This window comes from Apis mellifera, linkage group LG5 (assembly GCF_003254395.2).
Source record: "Apis mellifera strain DH4 linkage group LG5, Amel_HAv3.1, whole genome shotgun sequence".
Lineage (NCBI taxonomy): Eukaryota > Metazoa > Arthropoda > Insecta > Hymenoptera > Apidae > Apis > Apis mellifera.
The window spans coordinates 10,169,767-10,191,868 of NC_037642.1; the positions used below are offsets into that span (position 1 = coordinate 10,169,767).

The 22,102-nt window shown below is 33.5% G+C and overlaps 1 protein-coding gene and 1 long non-coding RNA gene across 2 annotated transcripts in view; one reads left to right on the forward strand and one right to left on the reverse strand.

Moving 5' to 3' along the window:
- LOC100576965 overlaps nucleotides 1-22,102 on the reverse strand; it is a 165,299-nt gene that overhangs the window by 140,012 nt on the left and 3,185 nt on the right. The window lies entirely within an intron of this gene.
- On the forward strand, nucleotides 5,744-7,902 carry LOC100577042. The gene is made up of 4 exons (XR_410991.3): nucleotides 5,744-6,464; nucleotides 6,574-6,757; nucleotides 6,856-7,365; nucleotides 7,453-7,902. It is a non-coding gene; the product is annotated as an uncharacterized LOC100577042 (long non-coding RNA).

The following is a 22,102-nucleotide window of genomic DNA, read 5'->3' on the forward strand; positions in this document are numbered from 1 at the left end:
TAAATCACTTTCTCAAGAAATAAATTTAAATTTTAAACTATCGCCCTAAATATACTCTAAATATAATCGAGTTGAAAAATTAATATATACAAGATGGCGAGTTCATGGATTAACAACATTAATCAATGTAACTTCTGAAAACTACTTGTACTACTCGTGAACAAATAAAAATAAATAAATCAATCCGTCATATCTCACTTTATCGAGAAATAAATTTTAATTCAAAATTATTAACATTGAGATATTCGTTCCAATAATAAATATACTTTAAATGTAATGGAGTTGAATTAATATATACAACAAGATAACGAATTCGTGGACAATGATTAACAACGTTAATCAATATAACTTCTAAAAACTTTTAATTCAAAACTATTAACATTGAGATATTCATTCCATAAATATACTTTAAATATAACCGAGTTGAATTAATATACACAACAAGATAACAAATTCGTGGACAATGATTAACAACGTTAATCAATATAACTTCTAAAAACTTTCAATTCGAAACTATTAACATTGAAATATTCGTTCTATCGCGAAATATACTCTAAATATATTCTAAAAATCTAATATAATAAAATATAATCTCTAAATATAATCTAAATATACTCTAAATATATCCGAATTACAAAATTAATATATAACGAAGATAAGATAACAAATTCATGAACGAAGATTAACAACTATAATCAATATAACTTCTAAAAACTACTTATACTACTCGCGAACGAACAAAAATAAATAAATCAATCCGTCATATCTCGAGAAATAAATTTAAATTCGAAATTATTAATACGTACAAAATAATTCGAAAAATTAATATATACAAAATAAGAATTTATGGACAACGATAAACAACGTTAATCAATATAACTTCTGAAAACTACTTATACTACTCGCGAACGAACAAAAATAAATAAATTAATCCGTCATATTTCGAGAAATAAATTTAAATTCGAAATTATTAATACGTACAAAATAATTCGAAAAATTAATAATTAATACAAGATAACAAATTCAACGATTAACATATATCGATAATACAACTTTTATTACAACTAAAAATTAATTCTCGTAAAATTAAACCAGCGTACATAGATACTTGTCAATAAGTTAAGAAATGCTCGATCCTCGTCTCTGTTAAATCGGCAACCGAACCCTCCTCCTCCTTGTCAAACAGGTGAACCGTGTGCACGCTCCGATCAATATCCCCCAATATCAACAAGTATCTTGGAGAAAAGGCGCACGAAGCCAACACCTTAATTGCACCCTCTTCCCTACACCACATCATACCACCACTCGCTCTCTCCAACGTTTACAACGATCGATACATCGATGAGGCGCGACGCGGACGGGGAAGATCGATGGCGCGCGGGGTCGATCGAAAGGTCTAAAGGGCGGTTTCCATCCGGAGGGAGGGGGATGATAGAGGGTGGATCGGTTTACCGTAGGGGTAAACGTTGGACGGGCCAGTTATTGTCCCAGTTAGGTTCCGCTTCACGCGGAGGGAAGGGGTTGAGACGAAACCCGATTCGATTCGATTTCCCCTCCCCCCTCGTCCCGTGGAAAGAAAACGTTTTGCAAATTGACGCGTCGATAAAATTGGGGGTTGATCTCTCGATGCTTTGTTTCATTCGAGAACAGGTTTCTTTTTCTCTTCTAATTGTGAATTATGAAGATTTTTTTAGGGTGAATCAAGATTTAGTGGAAAGTGTATATATGACAATTGTTGAAAATTTTTATTATAAAATATTCTTAGTATTTCGAATGAAAATAATTATGATTTTCAAATTAATTGTATAATTTATTAGATGTGCAAATAAGCTTTTCCTTCTTTTTTTTTTTTAAATTCAGGATTTTAATACATAAATCAGGTACGAGATTATCCAATTGTCTCGTGACTCTCGATCTTTCTCTCTCTCTGTGACGCAGAAACCAACTTCGACATTTGATTTTCTAAGCAGAAAGATAAGCATTGCTCGAAATTGTTGCAAAGGGGTTGGAAACTCTTGGAGCGACTCTTCTTGAAAACAAAAGAACGGATAACAAACGGATATAAAATAATTCGAATTCGATCAGAAATTATAATCGTAGAAAAAAAGGAATTTATTTGCACGACTAATATTTTCATTTAAAATGCTAAACTTTTTAAGCTTCTTAATTTTAATTGAATTTTTAATTATTACTGTTTTGTTTTATATCATTGAATGTGACATTATTTTTAATTTTTTTAATATTTTCTGTTTGTGAATTAATTTATATATTATTAGTTAGAATAAATTATGAACTTGGTCACCAGAAATTAAGAATTATAGATTTAATATTTATTAATTGTATTATTAAAAATTTGCTGAATATTTCCATGCAAAAAATAAATAAATAAAATAAAAGTAAGCGATGTCTTCGATGATCGAGAAGCTTGCTTTCCAAATCCACTCGAAATTGGGAGCCACTGGATAGAGAAACTCGAGACAGGGAACACGAAAATGGATTAAAAGCGAGGAGTAATGCTGCTTTGGAAACTGCTCTCCAACCTCTTTCCGATACTTTCCCAAACGCGACGATAATTAATCATCGTTAAATTGGGTCGTACGATCATAGGTTAAGGTAAATAATTAATAAGGGAGGCATATAGGGAGGCATATAAAGGAACGGTTAATTAAGAGAGAGAGAGAGAGAGAGAAATAAAACACGTGTGTATCGGGGGTTAATTAAGCGGTGAATGAGAGAGGGTGGCTCGCGAGATATCATGAGATTTCAATCGATTCTTTTCAATCTTTTGCACGGATAAATTTGACGTTGGAAGGACAAAAGTGTGTCCCACCGATTTCCCTCCTTTTTATCTTTCCAACGTGACGACTATTGCGAGCAGAAAGGGAAGAGAAATTCGTGGGATCGTTCCAGGATTTTTCCTTCTCTCTTTGTTCCAACCGATGTTGGTGTCGGCTCAATGGATATTCCATTGATTTTGAAAGATCGAAATCGATTTTATCGAGCGAGGTGAATTATAAATTATAATTTTGCTTGGAAATTTTATACTCGAGAGTTTGTATTCTCTGAATAATTTCTCTCTTCTTTTCTTTTTTTAAACCTACGATTGACAAGTTAATTAGATTAAGCAAGGTTTTTAATTATATAAGATATTTTTGGAAAATTGTCCAATGGCCTCTCTGCACAAGAAGGAAGAAAAATCTTAGATAGATTTCGAAATTAATCGTTTCAAATCGGATAATATTTTTTGAATTGTTAAAAGCGCGTCTTGAATTTAATATCAATATTGAAAAAAAAAAAGACGAATTATATTAATAATTCAGTTTTACAGGATAGATCGCATCGCACGTACACGCGACACCAAGCGTGAAAGAGTTAATAACGAGTTAAATCGGCTCTGATCATCCCTATGAATAATTATAGATAAAAAAAGGGATTAATATACGATTAATAATTATTCCACCACAAGCTTGGATGGAAGTTTATCCAACGAGCAAATTAAATTAGATCTCGAAGCGATAATGAATTTCTCCCATACTCGGTCGACCCTATTCGATATTTCTGTATAATAAATACCGTTGTGACTCGATATGACTCAATATCGTGTAACGTTATTTCCACGCGATGACTTTCTAGAAAAGTAATAATACGGTTAATTAACAGTTGAAATTTCAATAGAGATTTCACGTGGGTCGTATTGCTTTATCTTTGTAAGCCGAATCGTCGTTACAGGTCGTTCGTTTCTCGATTCGTCGAAAGGGAAACAACCGTTCAACGAAATGCAATTTACTTGGTAATGGATACATTACTTCTAATAAGTAATCTAATCGAGATTTAAATTTACTTTTATTTATACTCTAACTGGGATTAAATTGTATTATTATTATGGTCTCTAAAATTATCTTATATCCAATAGAATTTTAAAAAATAATTGAAATGTAATTAAATAAAAGTGATCATAATCAATATTTTATCTTTTAAGAAGTGTAAAATAACATAACATAAAATTGAAGAATGAAAGATTTCAGATATTTTAACGATTAATTTATTTGCATTCTTTCATATCACGTATATATGTATAAAAATTCCAATAATAATAAAACGATTTAACTTCTCTGTTATAGAGAATGTGTCGAGAGGCGCTACTTCTCATATAATTCCACACCTTTAATATTTATGGCGCGCCGCATTTGCACATGGCGAATGCAGATTACAGGATTATACGCAATAATTTTTAGCATCATGTATCAACGATTGATCGAATTTCATCGAAGAAATATCGCGATATTTATCATAAAGTGGGAGAATCGAATGCTCGTGAATTTCCGGTAATAACCGTAATGTGGACGAAGATTTCATGTAATATTCATACGATCGTTCGTTACTGGCGGGAAAAATTAAAATCCCATATACGAAGCGTCGATTAAAATTGACACGAGTGAAACAATTGCATCCGAAACGAAGTTGCAAAAAAATTCCAAATTTTTTATTATAAACATTAGAAAAAAATCTCAATTTTCTTAATACTTAATTAATTGGAAAAATTGATAGATTAAATTTTAAGATTAAAATAGAGACTAGACGTGATAATAATTCTCCAACGATACTTCAAGTTTATCCCTTAAATCTCCTAATACATATGAACGAGGATATATCTCGACCCAAGATCTTATGAGAAAAAACCAAGACCTGTGTAAACAATTCACCGCGAAATAAAATATATGCTTAGGAATGATCCTTCTCGTGATTCTTCATAGGTAAAAAAAGGACACTAGAATCATCTTAAACGTCGATTCGCATTCCTAACCTCGTTAACCGTCATTGTCTCCTTCGAAAGTTGTGATTATAATCGTTTCACGAAACTTTTTACCCCGTTGGAATAAATAGAGATCGTAAATTTTGTGTTTCGTTGTGAAAGAAAGCCTAAAAGTTCGCTCGAAACAATTGGTTCCTCTGAAATCACTTCCCTAACCCCGAGAAACTTTGTAACTACGCCTTGGACGATTTCTCATGTGTAGACGTGTAATAGTGGAAGAACGAAAAGAAATCTAGCAATATGAAAAAAATAACGTAAAATTCTAAATGGAATTTTTTCTCTTTCTTCATAACTGCAATATTATGTGATATATGATATTCGTGCTTATAGTTACAAAAATCTCGAAAAGTCTTATAAAGATAAGCCTGAATCATAAAAATCAAATATTCGTGCAATAATTAAATCTCAACAAGAATAGAAATCTCATTCTGTAACCACACGTTACATGTAAGAGAATAAATGGAAAACGTAAATAGTAATATTAGAGACTCTTGATACAACCTAACCTATCTTTCTTCGTCAAAAGATTTTCGTCTTTCAAAACACTCTGAGAAACTCTGGCAAAGTGAAACACACGCGTCTCGCGTAGATATAACTTAACCTAAAACCGCGACGGATACACGGATGTGTACAAAATGTGTATTATATAGTCTCTGTATTATATAGTTTCTACCGAAGCGAAGCTTATTGCCACCGTTACACCGCATGAATACTGCATGCACAGTCACATCGCAGCTAACTTCTCGACAGTGTCAGATCCTTTCTAGTCTATTCGCCACACTGCCTCGATATATCGATACTATCGAAACGGTCGGTAATCGGCATGGTCACGGAACTACGTTATCCATCGATTAACCGACGAGAGATAGAAGTGGAAAATCGATTAATCGAGATGCGAATAGATGCGGAGGTATAATCGATTAATTGGAATAGAACTAGATAGGTTAGAATAATAACAGTTAACGTTGCAACGTGCTTTGAACGAGTTAAATGTTTTTGCTTGTGTTTTAAATTGTATTGGTATACTAATATATTTACCTGGAATATATAAAATGATTCATTTAACCTCAAATTTTTCTTTGGATATTTTATACTAATTCTTGTATATTCTGCATTATCTATAGATTTTTGTTTAAATTTTCTATAAATAAATAAATATCTGGTGATGATGATTTAATTTTCTTTATCAATATGTATCATTGTGATAATGAATGATTAATTGAAATATAATGAAGTTAAGTATTTATCATAAACCTATCGATAACCTATAAAATACTAATCGCATTAAATGTATTAAATGAAAAAGAAAAAAAATTCGAAAAAATAAAAGAAATATCCTTCGTGGTTTATTTTACAAGAATCATTTAAAATTTCAGTTTTAATTTCAATTTCAATTTTAACCAGATTTCACGACACGTTGTTCTACAACGAGTGACGTTAATTGCCGCGCAGCTGGCAACCATTTTCGGTCCAGTTAATAAAATCCAGAGAAACTGTTTAACGGTACAATGCCACGTTTCTCGGTGGAGGGAGCTTATCAGCGGTTTCCCGTAGGCGTTTTAATCAGTCCATCTGAATGAAACCACTTCAGAGTTTTCGAAACGGTGGCTCTCTTGGACGGAGAGTGGGGAGTGGACACAGGTTTCAACAGGTATGCTACACAGGAATGATCGAGGAACGAAGAGGGATTACACGTCGGATTTCTTAGCTAGGATTTGAGAAATGAAACTTGGAACACGAGCTAAACTTTCTTGTTTCAGGAACGTGGAAGAAACGTTTTTAGTCGACGAACATATTGACTTAGGACTAAATTGGTCAATCTAAACAACAGGATGTGAAAGTTACTGGGAAACTAATTTGCGCATCTCAACTTCCTTTGTGAACCACAACGTTTCAGACCTTTATAGGTTATGTTCCACACTGAATATGACGTATTAAAAAGTTGTACGCTATATGGAAAACATTAAACCATAGAATATATGAATATATATATATTAGAATGAATAATGAATAATATATATATATTAAATTTATTTTTTCAGAGATGATGAAATCAAGCTTGCTTTTTACACTATTGGAATTATATCGTTCTTTCTTTTTGACCTTTTTCAAAAATTCATAAATATCACTTGACAATCCCACACCACTTAAATACAATTTCCCTCGTAAATTGTATCGCAATGGACGCCACATTTCGCTCGAATGGGGATCACGTGTACAGAAACAAATAAAAACGTTTGGAAAGGAATAGCTACGTTTACATTATTCGAAACAGTAGCGTCGTTATAGGATGCTCGATAAAGGACTATCCTTTCCACCGTGGGCCGGCCAAATGTTCCGATAAAGGCCGCCATCAAAGCATCAACTCGTGCGATCTTGCACCGCTGTTATAGGAATGATAATCGAAAGGACGAGTTATCAGTGACGCCTGTGCCATCGACCAAAGATACGTTCCACCATTTTCGATTGGCTGAAATTCAACCCCCTGTGTATCTGCGAATTTTCTTTCGTCCATTTGTTTTATGCCCCCGAGATATCTAACGTTTCTCATCGTAAGAAAAAATCAATGTAATCGAAACGCAAATTCGATCAAATTTATCGATCGAGTGATTTGAAATTTCTTTCTCTTTTTTTTGCAGAATTGGTGACGATAACACGATGATAGCAGGATTAGTTAGTATCGAAAATATAAGTGGAAGAAACTAGCGATTTTTTATGCAAATCGATCGAGGAGGAAAATCGATCGATAAGAGGAGTATGAATGTAAGACGCGAGTAATCCGTTATATAGAGGATTGGGAGGATTTCGAGGACTCGACGATCTGAGAAATTGAAGGATCTCGATTCGATTGCCGATCATCGCATGGAGCGAGCATGACGGAATACCTTTTATCCTAGACTTAACTTTACATTTACGAAGTCTGTCGTTGACAAAGTATAATTCTTCTATGGAAAGACTGCATTTGGAATAAATGTATTCCACTCGTAAATGAAAATTAAAGATCATCGATCCGTTTCATCTCGCATTTTTACAAATAATAAGAAACATTTTTGTATTCAGATATATAAAAAAACAAACGTTTAATCATTTCTTTATTTCATTTCATTTATTCAACCCCTCGATTACCTCTCAAGTGACGTTTGTATTTGTTATTTAACACCCCCGGCTTCCTGGATGGAAACGGGGAGTTTAAGGGACCGCATTTGCATTATTTAAATTGCAGCAAGGATATCCGGCCCGAGTGGCGCGTTTCGCAGCGCGGCCATTTGTTTTCCAAAGATGGAAACGTCGTTAAAATCGTCCACGTTAAATAAAGCGTGTCTCGGGATTAAGTAGGGCGAGGACTACGAATCCTCGGACACGTTCGTCGAACTTGACGAACGCCATTCGATCGATAAACGAGGAGAACAGCTCTCGAGTCGAGCTGTTAAAAATGAGATATTCAAATTTCTTTCTTAAAAAAATTCATTTGTCATAATAATTTTGCAATAATTTCACGACATAGTTCTGTCCATGGAAGAATCTTAATTTTACTTTTCGCGAATATCACGAGGAGGTGTGTGGAAGGAATTTTAGAATTTAGAGGTAGAATCAAGGTTAATAAATCAAGGTTGAAAATAAGGGAAACTAGGGAAGTCGAGTCTCGAAGTTTTGAGGCGGAACTCGAGAGAGTTTTGACGCTGTGCAAATCTTGTTGTCGCCACGGTGAAATTGAGGTTCATCAATCTGAGCCGTCGGCTTAAATATTTCCACCTGTTTCGGGGCCGAATATATCCACTTAAAATGCAGCGAACGGGAATGAAATTCGGCGCGCATTTCGAGCGTTGTTAATCTTCGTTTGTGCCGCCATTTACATCCGCTATGCAGCGATTAAGAATGATTCAAGAACGTAATTATGTCGGCCAGGTTAAATGTACGAATTTTCGAACAGTGAAAGAAAGAGACGATCCTTTTAATTTTGAACAATCGCTACTATAATTGCTATAATTTCAGTAATTAAACCTTAACTTTCTGACCTTAATCCTTCGAAATTTCCCGATTTTAAGCTTTTTCAAATTTTAATCAACATGTTTATATATATATATATATTCTTCTCGAAATTGAAATCGTGGAAAACTTCGAAGTCGACAAGATTTAGAAAATTGAAAATTTCTTAGAATTCAGCGAAAAAAAAGAAAGGAGATCAGGAGAAGTTTAGCAGAAACTTTCAAGAAAATTCAGAAATTTATAAATGTATAAATTTTCGATATCAAGATTCTGAACTTTGAGAAAAATTTAAAAGGTTAAAAAGTTGTTGGAATTTTACAAACATACGAGAAGATTCGTTCAACACACCTCGCCAATCATTTTTACTCCACGTTTTTAATATTTCCTCTCAAGTATAGAATAAACGATCCTCTTTATGCGTGATCGAGATAACGTCGTTCGAAACAAAAGAGGATCCCGATCCTGTTCGAGGCTCGAACGAGGCGCAGCGCGAAAATGTCTCGAGGGATCTCGACGTTTGGGTCGACACGTGGCAGTGGATTTCATTCAGCTCTACGAGATAGAAGTAGCTCGAACGAGCTGACGTCCCGTATACTTTAATATTATTAACGCGCTTAGCTCGAGGATCGTCTTCGTTCGACGTGACGGCGGCCATCTTTGCCTCCGGTTATACATATATACATATACATATACACGGAGAATCTTGATACAACGTAAATATTATAGTTGAATTATCCCTCGAATATTACTCCCTTCTAATTTAATTAAGATTATTATTATTATTTAATTAGCATATTGTTAATACCGTTGATATCATTCTTCGAAATCTTTCTGTCTAAGAAAAGTTACTCTGCAAGGATATTTTTCGTTGAAAAAAGAATTTCGTGAAAATTAATGATGATATATATATTTTTTTGGATCACAAAATTTTTCGTTGAAAAAAGAATTTCGTGAAAATTAATGATGATATATATATTTTTTCAATCACAAAATTGTTCGTTGAAAAAAGAATTTCGTGAAAATTAATGATACGAAGAGTTATAATATAATTCACGATAATATATATATTTTTTCAATCACAAAATTTTTCGTTGAAAAAAGAATTTTGTGAAAATTAATGATGATATATATATTTTTCAATTACAAAATTTTTCGTTGAAAATTAATGATACGAAGAGTTATAATATAACTCACGATGATATATATATTTTTTCAATCACAAAATTTTTCGTTGAAAAAAGAGTTTCGTGAAAATTAATGATATAAAGAGTTATAATATATAATATGACTCACGATGATATATATATTTTTTCAATCACAAAATTTTTCGTTGAAAATTAATGATACGAAGAGTTATAATATAACTCACGATGATATATATATTTTTTCGATCACAAAATTGTTCATTGAAAAAAGAATTTCGTGAAAATTAATGATGATATATATATTTTTTCAATCACAAAATTTTTCGTTGAAAAAAGAATTTCGTGAAAATTAATGATACGAAGAGTTATAATATAACTCACAATGATATATATATTTTTTCAATCATAAAATTTTTTGTTAAAAATTAATGATACGAAGAGTTATAATATAACTCACGATGATATATATATTTTTTCAATCACAAAATTTTTCGTTGAAAAAAGAATTTCGTGAAAATTAATGATACGAAGAGTTATAATATAACTCACAATGATATATATATTTTTTCAATCATAAAATTTTTCATTAAAAATTAATGATACGAAGAATTATAATATAACTCATGATGATATATATATTTTTTCAATCACAAAATTTTTCGTTGAAAAAAGAATTTCGTGAAAATTAATGATACGAAGAGTTACAATATATAATATAACTCACGATGATATATATATTTTTTCAATCACAAAATTTTTCGTTGAAAATTAATGATACGAAGAGTTATAATATAACTCACGATGATGATATATATATTTTTTCAATCACAAAATTTTTCGTTGAAAATTAAAGATACGAAGAGTTATAATATAATTCACGATAATATATATATATTTTTTTTCGATCACAAAACATATGAATTGGAAGAACTCGTATTAGCAAATAGATAAATATACGTGAAAAGGGAATATTGTTCTTTTGATTCAATCAATGAGAGAAGTTACAGAGGAGAGCTGTGGAAATCTGGAACAGCGTTTAATTATCGTCTTCGTGCAACAGTCGTACAATTACGCGGTGCACGTGCTTACACGGGGACGTTTACTTGCTTTATTGCGTAAACAGATCGTGATAATTGCTTGGGATGACGGTGGAGGCGCGTCACGGCCCAACGAGCATTCGATTCAGTGTCCTCGGAATAGTTTGAAAATTCGGCTCGAACAAACCAGGATCTTTCCCGAGAAATTAAACGATCAACGTTTCACGCTCTTGCAACTTTAAACAGGAAAGTTCGAAAGGAATCGAAGGAGTTTTTTTTTTTCCTTTTCGAAGGATGAAAATTTTAAATTATCGCAATCGATAATTTAATTCTCCCATGGATTTTTCCCTATTATTCGGATTATTAAATCGTTAAGATTAAACGATCGGCTTTTTATTCTGCTTATTATCATTTCTGATTCGACAGACATTTATTATCAATCCACGATAAGAGATTGAACTCGAGTTTATAATAATATTTAAACGAGATTTTTCAATGAATCGAATTTCTTGAATAATTTGTATTAAAAATAAATTCGAAACTTAGAACTTGAGTAATTAAAATAATTTTTTTAGTTTCAAATCGTCCTTCGATTCAATTAAGTCGTCGAAACAACAGCAAAGAATGGAAGATCAACTCCACACTTTCTCCATATCCAAAAACATCCAAGCCTCGAACGATCTCGAGCAATCGTATCGCGTATCACTCGAATATATTTCGAGGGATGCGTTAACGAACCGTGGAAATCGGATAGAGAGAGAGAGAGAGAGAGAGAGAAATAAAAATAACGCGCGAAACAATCGGCTCGTTTCGAATTCGTTTCGCCGAATTCCGAATTCCCGCGGCAATCCTCGCGGGATCAGGCTTCGATGCACGCCTGCCTATCTCTCCGATAAAATATCACCTCCCTCTCCTCTCTTTCTTCCCTCCCTTCCTGTTTTCCATCCGCGAGAACGAGAGAACAGACAGAGAAAAGAGAGAAGATAGAGAGAGAACAGAGAGAACAAACTGAGAAGAAAAAGAAAGAAGAGAAAGAGAGAAAAGAGAGGAGAGAGAGAGAACAGACAGAGAGGAGAGAGAAGAGAGAAAGAGAGAGAAGAGAAGAAAGAGAGAGGAGAGAGAGAGAACAGACAGAGAGGAAAGAGAGAGAAGAGAGAACAGAAAGAGAGAAAAGAGAAGAGAGAGAAAGAGAGAGAAGAGAAGAAAGAGAAAGAAAAGAGAAAGAGAGAGAAGAGAAGAAAGAGAGAGGAGAGAGACGGTTTGTCGCAATTACGAGCGATTTGGCGCGAATTTATACGTGTGACAGAAGCCGATATGCGTTAAAACTAAAATATTTTCTTTTTTTTTGGGTTTTTATCTCCAAGAGAAGAATTATCGAGGGGACGACGGAAGGTTGACGGGGATTGGAAACGAAAATTGTGGAAAATTGTGGGGAATTGAATTATAATGTGTGTATATATATATATATATGTCGTGGCTCGAGTATTTGTTCGTTTTCGTGATCATTAAAAAGAGAGGGAGAAAGAGGATGGGAAATTGATGGAGGTGTTGCTCGATCGAGTCGAAAATATCGGAGGAGGAATTGCGAAATGTTGTTGTGATGGAACAGAGAATGGGATTGATAGGGGTTGACGGAAATCACGGATGAGATCGATGCATTAAGGTCGGGAGGAAGTAAAATTTTGATAAAAAAATTTTCCGACGGTTTGACGGATCGGTGACGGGGAAACTTGGTTGGATTCGATCGTGAAATGTTCGAAATATACAGAAGAAGTGTACGGAATTGAAAATTGAGAAGGGATATATTTTGACAAGTATTTGGGAGATTGAGATCGACAAAGAGTTAGAAGACGAAGTTGGAAAATTTGTAGAAATATTACAGAATTATAATATATAAAATTATGGAAAATTTGTAGAATTATAAACATAATAATTCGCTTGCTTAAGAGATAAGAGTAAAATTTTTAGTAGAAATTAAATTGAAAGATTAGTAAAAAAATTGCGAACAAAACAATTATATGAATTTAAGAGACCGTAAAATATTTAAAATATTCATATCCAGAATTGAAAATTGAAGAGGGATAATTTGACAAATATTTGGGAGATTGAGATCGACAATGAGTTTGAAGAAGAAGTTGAAAAATTTATAAAATTATAAACATAAAAATTCACTTACTTGACAAATAAGACTAAAATTTTTAATAGAAATTAAATGGCGAGAATTGAAAGATTCTTATATAATTCTGGAAAAATTCTTCTTCGAAAAATTGCAAACAAAACAATTATATGAATTTTAGAGATCGTAAAGTGTTTAAAATATTCATATCCAGAATTGAAAATTGAAGGATAATTTGACAAGTATTTGGAAGATTGAGATCAACAAAGAGTTAGATAACAAAATTGGAAAATTTATAAAATTATAAACATAATAATTCGCTTGCTTGATAAATAAAAGTAAAATTTTTAATAAAAATTAAATTGCGAGAATTGAAAGATTCTTATATAATTCTGGAAAAATTCTTCTTCGAAAAATTGCAAACAAAACGGATATATGAATTTATATATATGAATTTGAGAGATCGTAAAGTGTTTAAAATATTCATATCCAGAATTGAAAATTGAGGAGGATAATTTGAATATTTTGAAGATTGCATCGATAAAGAGTTAGAAGACGAAATTGGAAAATTTATAGAATTATAAACATAAAAATTCGCTTGCTAAAAATTAAATTATTGCCAGATTCTTAATTCTTAATCTGCAGAAGCAACTCTAGAGAAATTACATCGATTTCCTTTCGATAAATAATTCCATGATCTCGATCGAAAAATTACAAACGAAACAATTACGCAAACGAAGCTGAGGGGATAGAAAAAATTCTATCCTTATCCTTTCTCTCTGCTTCTCATCTTCCTTCCTATATATTTAATTATTTGAATATCCCATCTAGAATTTCAGAAAAATCCACAGAGGATCCTCCTTCCTGTTTCCTGCCTATTTTAAACAGGATTAAAAAGGATTATCACGATCGAGGAACGTTTTCCAACATTTCCAAACGCTGAAAAAAATATGAAGATACGAGCGAGGGGAGAAGGAAAATATCCGCACTCGATTCGAATAATTTTCCACGTGGAATCACGTTGGCCGTTTCGAACAACGATCGGCTGATCGAGCAATAAAGAAAGGGTGTATGGGTGGTAAATCGATGAAAAAAATGGCGTTACTTGTATCCAGTTTGCGGCCTCGTTTTTCCACCGTGGAGGTGGAGAAAAAAAAAAAAAAACAGGAAGGAAAATAAAGCCGGGAAAATCCCAATCCGATTCCGTTTGTCTCGGCCAATTGATTTAGCCTCGGATTCACCGTTTTCATCTTCTCCCGAATCAAGACGCACGATCTTTCCAATTCCGTTTTTTTGATCGAAGAAAGAAAAGAGAAGAGAGAGGAGAAACAAGACACCGAAGCGAAGAGGCATTTTCAGCAAACAGAATTACATTGGCCAGAAGGATAAGTTTATTTAAACACAACGGATGTTTATTTGTGAATTTATCACGCTTGTCTTCGAGTCGATTTTACGAGCGGAACAAGTCGAATTTAAGTGATTTGGATCAAAATAAAATTTGGAAGCAAATCGACGCAGAAAGGCAAGTTAAACTTTTACGTACGATTAAGAATATTCGATCTTTCTATTATTTTCAATTAATTGTTTTATTCGAGAAATTTGGATCTAAATTTTCTTTGACAAGAAGATATGAAGAGCGATTCATTTCGAATTAAACAGGTGAATTTACCACACTTTTGGAACCAACTTTATACAGAATAAATATCACAGTAAATATAAATATAAATATTATACAAAAGCACAGAGGAAACCAGAATAGGCCAGTTTATCGATGAATATACGGAATCCTGGATTCAAAAGAAAATTCTCAAACCCCTTGCATTAGATATTTGCGCAGTGATTCAATGGACCAATTTTATTTTTAATCGAAATAAACTGATAAAAGAGGCGTTATAAACAAGGCATCTTGATTATTCCTTTTTTTTATTATCGAAACTTGGACGATTAAAAATTCTCGAATTTTCAAAAAAAAGAAAAAAAGAATCGTTTCGAGCGCAATTACGAAATAAACTCGGCCGATTTATTTCCACGATTTATCGAAAATACAGGGACGCGCGGGATGGAGAGCCGGGCATAAAAACGTGGAACAGTTTTTTACCCGTTTCGAGATAAGCGATATCAACCCCGCATAAACGGACCTTTCAAACTATGTGCTCTCTATATTTTCCTGGAGCGGAGATACGCTTTTCTGCCCGGCTTCGTGTCGGGAGGCCCGAAAATTGTCCTCCCTCCTTGGTTATCTGTTACATCGATTTAAACGAGACGGCCGGCCGTAATATCCTAATCTCGAATATTCCACGCTTGTTGTTGTACATGAATATGACAAAGTTCCACCAATGTAGTATTGCTTCTTTGCAATGTAAAATAATATAAAACATGTAAAGATTTTATGTATTTTATGTACGATGGAACACGTTTAAGTTCGCTTAAAAATATTCAATCTTTTTATTATTTTCAATTAATCGTTTTATTCGAGAATCTAAATTTTGTTTGACAAGAAGATATCCTGTTAATTTGATTGCTTGTATAGACTATGAATGTTTTTTTAGTTATATTTCATATATTTGAATGCATAGAAAATATTGAAAATAAAAATCTCTTATTTAAATTCTTCTTTGAAAATAGTTGTTTGTGTTTTTTTTATTATTATTATTGGAAGCTGTATCCAGTGATGGAGAAAATTTAATAATTGAAGTTATATACGAATGAAATTACCTCGATAAATTTATCGCTCAACGCGTGATAATAATAACATAATAATCTCAAGTAATGGCCAAGGTTATTGTATTATAGGATGATAATGTTACTCAAGCGTTTTAATTTAATTTAAGTAATTATTAAATGTGTAAATAATTCTTCCTCTTGTTTCCTTTGATCGTAATATAATGATTCTCACTGAATTCGAATTACTTTTCGTGGCGTCATTCGAAAGAGCGTTCTTTTTAAGAAGAGTAAGAGTTTCTTGTGCAACAATTTCGAGCAATGCTTAGTTTTTTTTAATTTAGAAAATCGGGTATCGAAGCTATTGAAATGGTTTATCGAGAAAGAACGTTATATCTTACGAGAGATACGAAAAGTGATAGCAAAGATTTAAATTTGAAAATTTTAATTTAGAACACGACGATGAATCTGAGAAGAATCGGCAGAAAGATCGAGAGTCGATTGGAGCTAATCTTGTATTTGATTTATGTGATAAAATCTTGAATTTGGAAAAGAAAAGGGGGAAAGAATTTATTTACACATCTAATACTTGAAGTAACTTTGTAATTGATCAATGTCCAACTCTGCCAACTATATCTAATCAAGTCGAATTGTTACGAATTTTCCAAAATTTTCATTCATTTCGTAGATCTAACAGATCTGGAATTTCATTTCATAATTCCATCTAAAAAAAAAGAACCAATTTATAATTTGTATATTACGCCGCTTATTTTTATTCATTTTTATTTGGAAAAGGAAAATCAGAATTTTCTAAAATTTTCACTTCGTACGTATAGCTAATAGATCTGGAATTTCATTTCATAATTCCATCTAAAAAAAGAGAACCAATTTATAATTTGTATATTACGCCGCTTATTTTTATTCATTTTTATTTGGAAAAGGAAAATCAGAATTTTCTAAAATTTTCACTTCGTACGTATAGCTAATAGATCTGGAATTTCATTTCATAATTCCATAAAAAAAAAGAACCAATTCATAATTTGTATATTACGCCGCTTATTTTTATTCATTTTTATTTGGAAAACGAACATTTTCTAAAATTTTCATTCACTTCGTAGATCTAACAGATCTGGAATTTCATTTCATAATTCCATCTAAAAAAAAAATCAATTTATAATTTGTATATTACGCCGCTTATTCTTATTCATTTTTATTTGGAAAACGAACATTTTCTAAAATTTTCATTCACTTCGTATTTCTAAGAGATCTAGAATTTCATTTCATAATTCCATCTAAAAAAAAAAATCAATTTATAATTTGTATATTACGCCGCTTATTCTTATTCATTTTTATTTGGAAAACGAACATTTTCTAAAATTTTCATTCACTTCGTAGATCTAACAGATCCAAAATTTCATTTCAACAATAACGAATAATGAATAATTCCATCTAAAAAAAAAAAAGAGCCAATTTATAATTTGTATATTATGCCGCTTGTTCATTTTTATTTGTGAAACGAACATGGTTCCATCCGTTAATTTACAAGTCAAATAAATCGCGCCACCCATTTCCAACCCTGATGATATCGCATCCACGTTTAATTTCCAAATTTGCGAAAAACGAAAAAAAGAAAAGAAAATAAAGAAATCTCGATATATATATATATATATATATATATATATATATATATATATATATATATATATACATATTCAGTGGTGAAGCAGGAAAAGAGACCGTTTACCTGCTCGTTTTTCGTACGAACGAGGGAATGGATCGGGGGAAAAAAATTTGAATTTTAAAATTCCGAAGATGAAGGGCGAAAGTGGAACGCGCGAGTCGGAATATTAAAAATGGAGCATCAATGGCCGGCTCTTTTGTCGGTCAAAGGGGGCCGAGGGAACAAATGAGAATTGGGGAGGAGAAGGATGTGGGAAGAAAGAAGGGTGATGAGGAGAGAAGAGAGAGGGAGAGGGAGACTGTTCAAGAAAGCGAAACGCAATATTTGCTTCCCTCCTCCCCCCCCCCCACTTTTTTGTTTTCGATGCACCAAACTCCGCTCGTCGTTCGACTCGTTTCCACAGGGGAAATTAGGCGCAGCGTTAGGATAGATTTCAACAAAAAATCAAAATCTGTTTGATCTCGAATTGAATATTTTATATTTTAAATATCAATCTTGGAATAATTTCAAGTATCTTTAAATAATTTTAATAAGATTTAATTTTAATAAGAGGAGACGAAATCTCGAGGAACAAACGTAAAAAGAAAGATCGAAACTTTTGAATCGATACATCATAAGATTTCGAAACTTCTCGAATCTTAATCTTAACCTTCTGCTCCAAACAGAGATGTGAAATCTAAGGATCTACTAGAAGAGAGGGAAAAAAAAATTATCTGAATCGTATTAATTTCGAATCAAAACTTGTTTAATCCTCTCCTCTTTAAATCGCCATTTCGACATAGTCACTCATAGAAGAAAGGAGAAAAAAACCTGGAAAGAATCATAGAATTATCGATCTGAAAAAACTTTTAAAAACCCATTTTTAATCCTCTCGTTTAAATGCCCCGGAGAAAACGTTCTCTCCCAAGACAAAAGAAAGCCAAGATCCATTACAAAGATTAGAGGAAACCTTTTAATCACATCCCCAAAGGAAAGAAAGAATGGCAAGAAACGATGTTTCTTCGTTGAAAAAAAAAAGAAAAAATAAAAATCGTTCGTTCGATTCGATTAAACTTTCCTTCCTGAAAAAAAAAAAAGGGAAGGGAGGATATGTCGAAAATCGAGGGAATCTCTGCTTTTTGCTTGCCATTAGAGAAATCACGAGAGGAAGAGAATTCTTCTTAGATTTATTCCTCCTTTTCTTCTTCTTTCTCTTTCCTATCTCTTGGCGTACGACGCGTACTTCCGGTTCTCATCGAGAAAGAATTGGCATCGAATCGACGAGCAAATTTCGACCGCCGCGACACGTGTTACAATACTTTCCTTCGACGATTCGGAAATTCACGATTTCGAAACGAGGGGGTAACGAGGTTAAGTCGGAAGAGGACGAGGGAATAAGTCGTTCGAGCTTGGAAAGAGAAATTACGAAGGTGAAGCTTTGCCGGTTTAATAAGAGGGGGTTAAGGGAATAAGGAAGAAGCAGAAATTAAAGGGACGAGAGAAGGCAAGGTGCATTTTACGTAATTTCGATTCTTGGTTATTTTGTTTCGTAAAAGAAGAAGAAGGGTTATTAAGTAAATATTAATTTCATTTTAACTTAATCGATTTCCGTTGAACGTTCGATGATAATTAATAAAACGAAAAGAGGAAAAGAAAGAAAGAGAGATTGGAGGATAATCAAAGATTTGACTGAGAATGTTCCTCGATTAACATCTTTCTTTTCTTCTTCCATTATTTTGAAGCCAATATATTACATTGAAAATTCTCGTTTTATACGAATCTTCTTTCCCTTATCACGATTTGTAAATTTTAACAACAAATTCGCAAAACGATTCCATTAAGATCAAAAATGTCAAAGGTAATTTTCCCTTTAAGTTATATAAAAAAAAAAAAAATAATTTCTACAACGTTTCAGTGAGTCGGTCTTATCGCGAAGATCAAAAGTGTATAATCATACGTCGTAAATATTAACGAGAATAGTCGGTCGATTAATTCTTTTACGTTACGAGTTCGTACGGAATATCCTTTGATCGAGATTTCCAGTAAAAAAAAAACGTAAATAACAAGCTGGGCTTACATAGATCGATAAATTTCAGCTTTATGACTCGAGGAATTAAAAAAATTACAAATTGTTTTAAACAAAGGAGAAAAAAAACAGCAATTTAAAAATGTTGGCCTCAAACGAGATTCATCCTTAACAACAGTAGCTCGTAAATACGTAAAATATTGCAAGAATGTTGTATTGCAGGCAGGTTTTTGCTTTTACTGGCCACGTTAAATCATGTCGCGGCCAGAAGTAGAATAAAACGGCCACAGAACGGACGGAAGTAATACAAGTCATTATTTCAGCCGAGCAAGTGGCGCAGATCAACAAGTATTAGAAGTGAAGCAAGTCGATCCTCGTCCGACAAGTGGAATAAGACTTTTAAATTTTAATAGAACGTTCGAAGAATCAAATATCCTTTCGCTGGAATAGATCCTGTGCACATTTTATTATCCGTATAAATTGAAAGCTGGAACAAAACGATCGATAAAAAAAAAAAACCATAAATAATCGATCATAGCCACGGATGAAAATTTCTTTGTCGCGAAAAATGGAGGAGACACGGGCGTGGCCTCTCCTCAGTGGAGAAAAGTAAAGGTGGAGCAATTTCCGTTTCGCACGAGCCGCATAAATAAAGAAGAGTCGCGCAATTTCCTGGCCGCCATAACGAGAATATGATTGTTCGCTTTATAGCGCCGCGGCGCGGCGTTGCGTTCCGACTACGCTTCCCCCTCTTCGAAGAAGCGTGGAAGAAAGAGGCACGCAGCTCGTAAACACCAGTTACGTTCCAACTATTAGATTGGCCGTCTTGAAGGATGGGTAGGACGCAATCGTATCGAGCGAGTAAATTTGAAACTTTATTCCCGAGAGGACAGGAGAATCGAAGCTCGATAATAGACGATACGTATGATATCGAGATGTGTCGACGTGTTCGATTTCCGTATGGGGGGAATTTTAATGGAATTCCGAGGATTGTATGAAACGGGGATTAAAACGAGGAATATTCGTTCGGTGCGCGAGGCTATCCGATTGTTACGGTCGATTAAAATCCAAAGCCGTGTTAGGACTGCTTACCGCGAGAGGCGCTGCGATTGAAATTTCTACCGTTGAAATCCGTTTACGATTCAAAGTTGAGAAAACTATGCTCGCTCGAAAATTGATTTTCAACGGATGAAGTGTTTGAGAGCGAGCTTGTTCCTGGCCTCCGGTTATTATCAAAAATTTACGAACGAATAAACTCATTATCAAATATTCAACATTCCAAGATCAAACGATTCGATCGATGTACAAACTCTTTTAAGCTAAATCGTACAGGTTAGAAAAATTAACGCGTAACAAATTCGATTGCGGGTCGATATAGCGCGATTGATTTTCCAGCACGGTCTTCGCTCGGCTCTTTTAATCGAGTTAATCAACGCGTTACGAATTTACGCGTGGGAATTGGACGCGGACGAGACGAGAATTGTAATACTTGTTAGAGAAGCGTGTTTCAAATTTCAAATTATCGCCCCTATAAATTGCTACGTTGTTGCACCGATTGACCATGAAATAAATACATTAGAAGCATTGATTTTACAGCTTAATCAAGATATAACGTGAACGTACGAGTTTATCTGGCCTGGCTGACGTTATTACGCCCCTACTCTACTGCGTCGATTCAGTCACGAACGCGTTTCCCTCGTTCAATCCGATACGCCTGTATTTCACTCTGCTTAACCACGTCGTCTCTCTGATAGTTTGGTTAAGCTTATGCCCGTTCCTGTTAATGAATACAAATATCAAACACTTTGACTTCGAGTCACGGAATCGAGTACGAATTTTCTCAAATTGTTTTCATTAAGAAATATATAATGTTTCTTTCAATTCATACGATAAATATCTTTACCCTATATTTCTTCGCACGATTTTTTTTTTTTTATTATCGCAATTCCATTTCCTCGCCATGCGTTATATTTCATCGAAACAAAATCAATTTCGAAGAACTTTTAACCGTTTTCGTAAACGGTTTTCGAGTACATTCTCTTTAAAAGCAAACAAGCAACTGGTCCGTTTAATCACAAATCGTCGTGATTTGCGTTTAGCGCTTGTCTATTTGTCATGGGGGCAAGCATTCGTGACGAGGCGATTGCTCGACCGCGTTGATTTCACGCGCCACTACCAAAGCAAATTTCCCCAATCCAATATTTCCGTACGGCTTCTGGGCTTACAATTCACCGGGATAACGCGTGGATAATGAAGCTTATGACCACCCGCTACGATAATCAATTTCGACATAGCGAGCCATCTTTCTTTGACCGTGCACCGTGATTTAATCAAGCTTCGCCGATTTAGACGGAAACAGAATTCGTTCCTCTTTGAGGCTTTAATTGTCTCGTCCAATACCAGTTTAATACAATAATGCTACGACAATTGTTATTAAGTTACATCGTGTCGATCGACTCGATATCGAATCAATGAGACAAGAAAAATTAAATTTTTATATTTTACTTTGTCGTTCGCTGTAGAAAATTACCGCGAGATCTAATTTTTTAAATCTGTCTATCTCAAATTCTTCAAACTTAAAATTTGACTTATAAAGTAATTCAAAATGAATTAAAAAAAATTAAGAAAATAATCTATGAGCTATAAGCGACGGATTC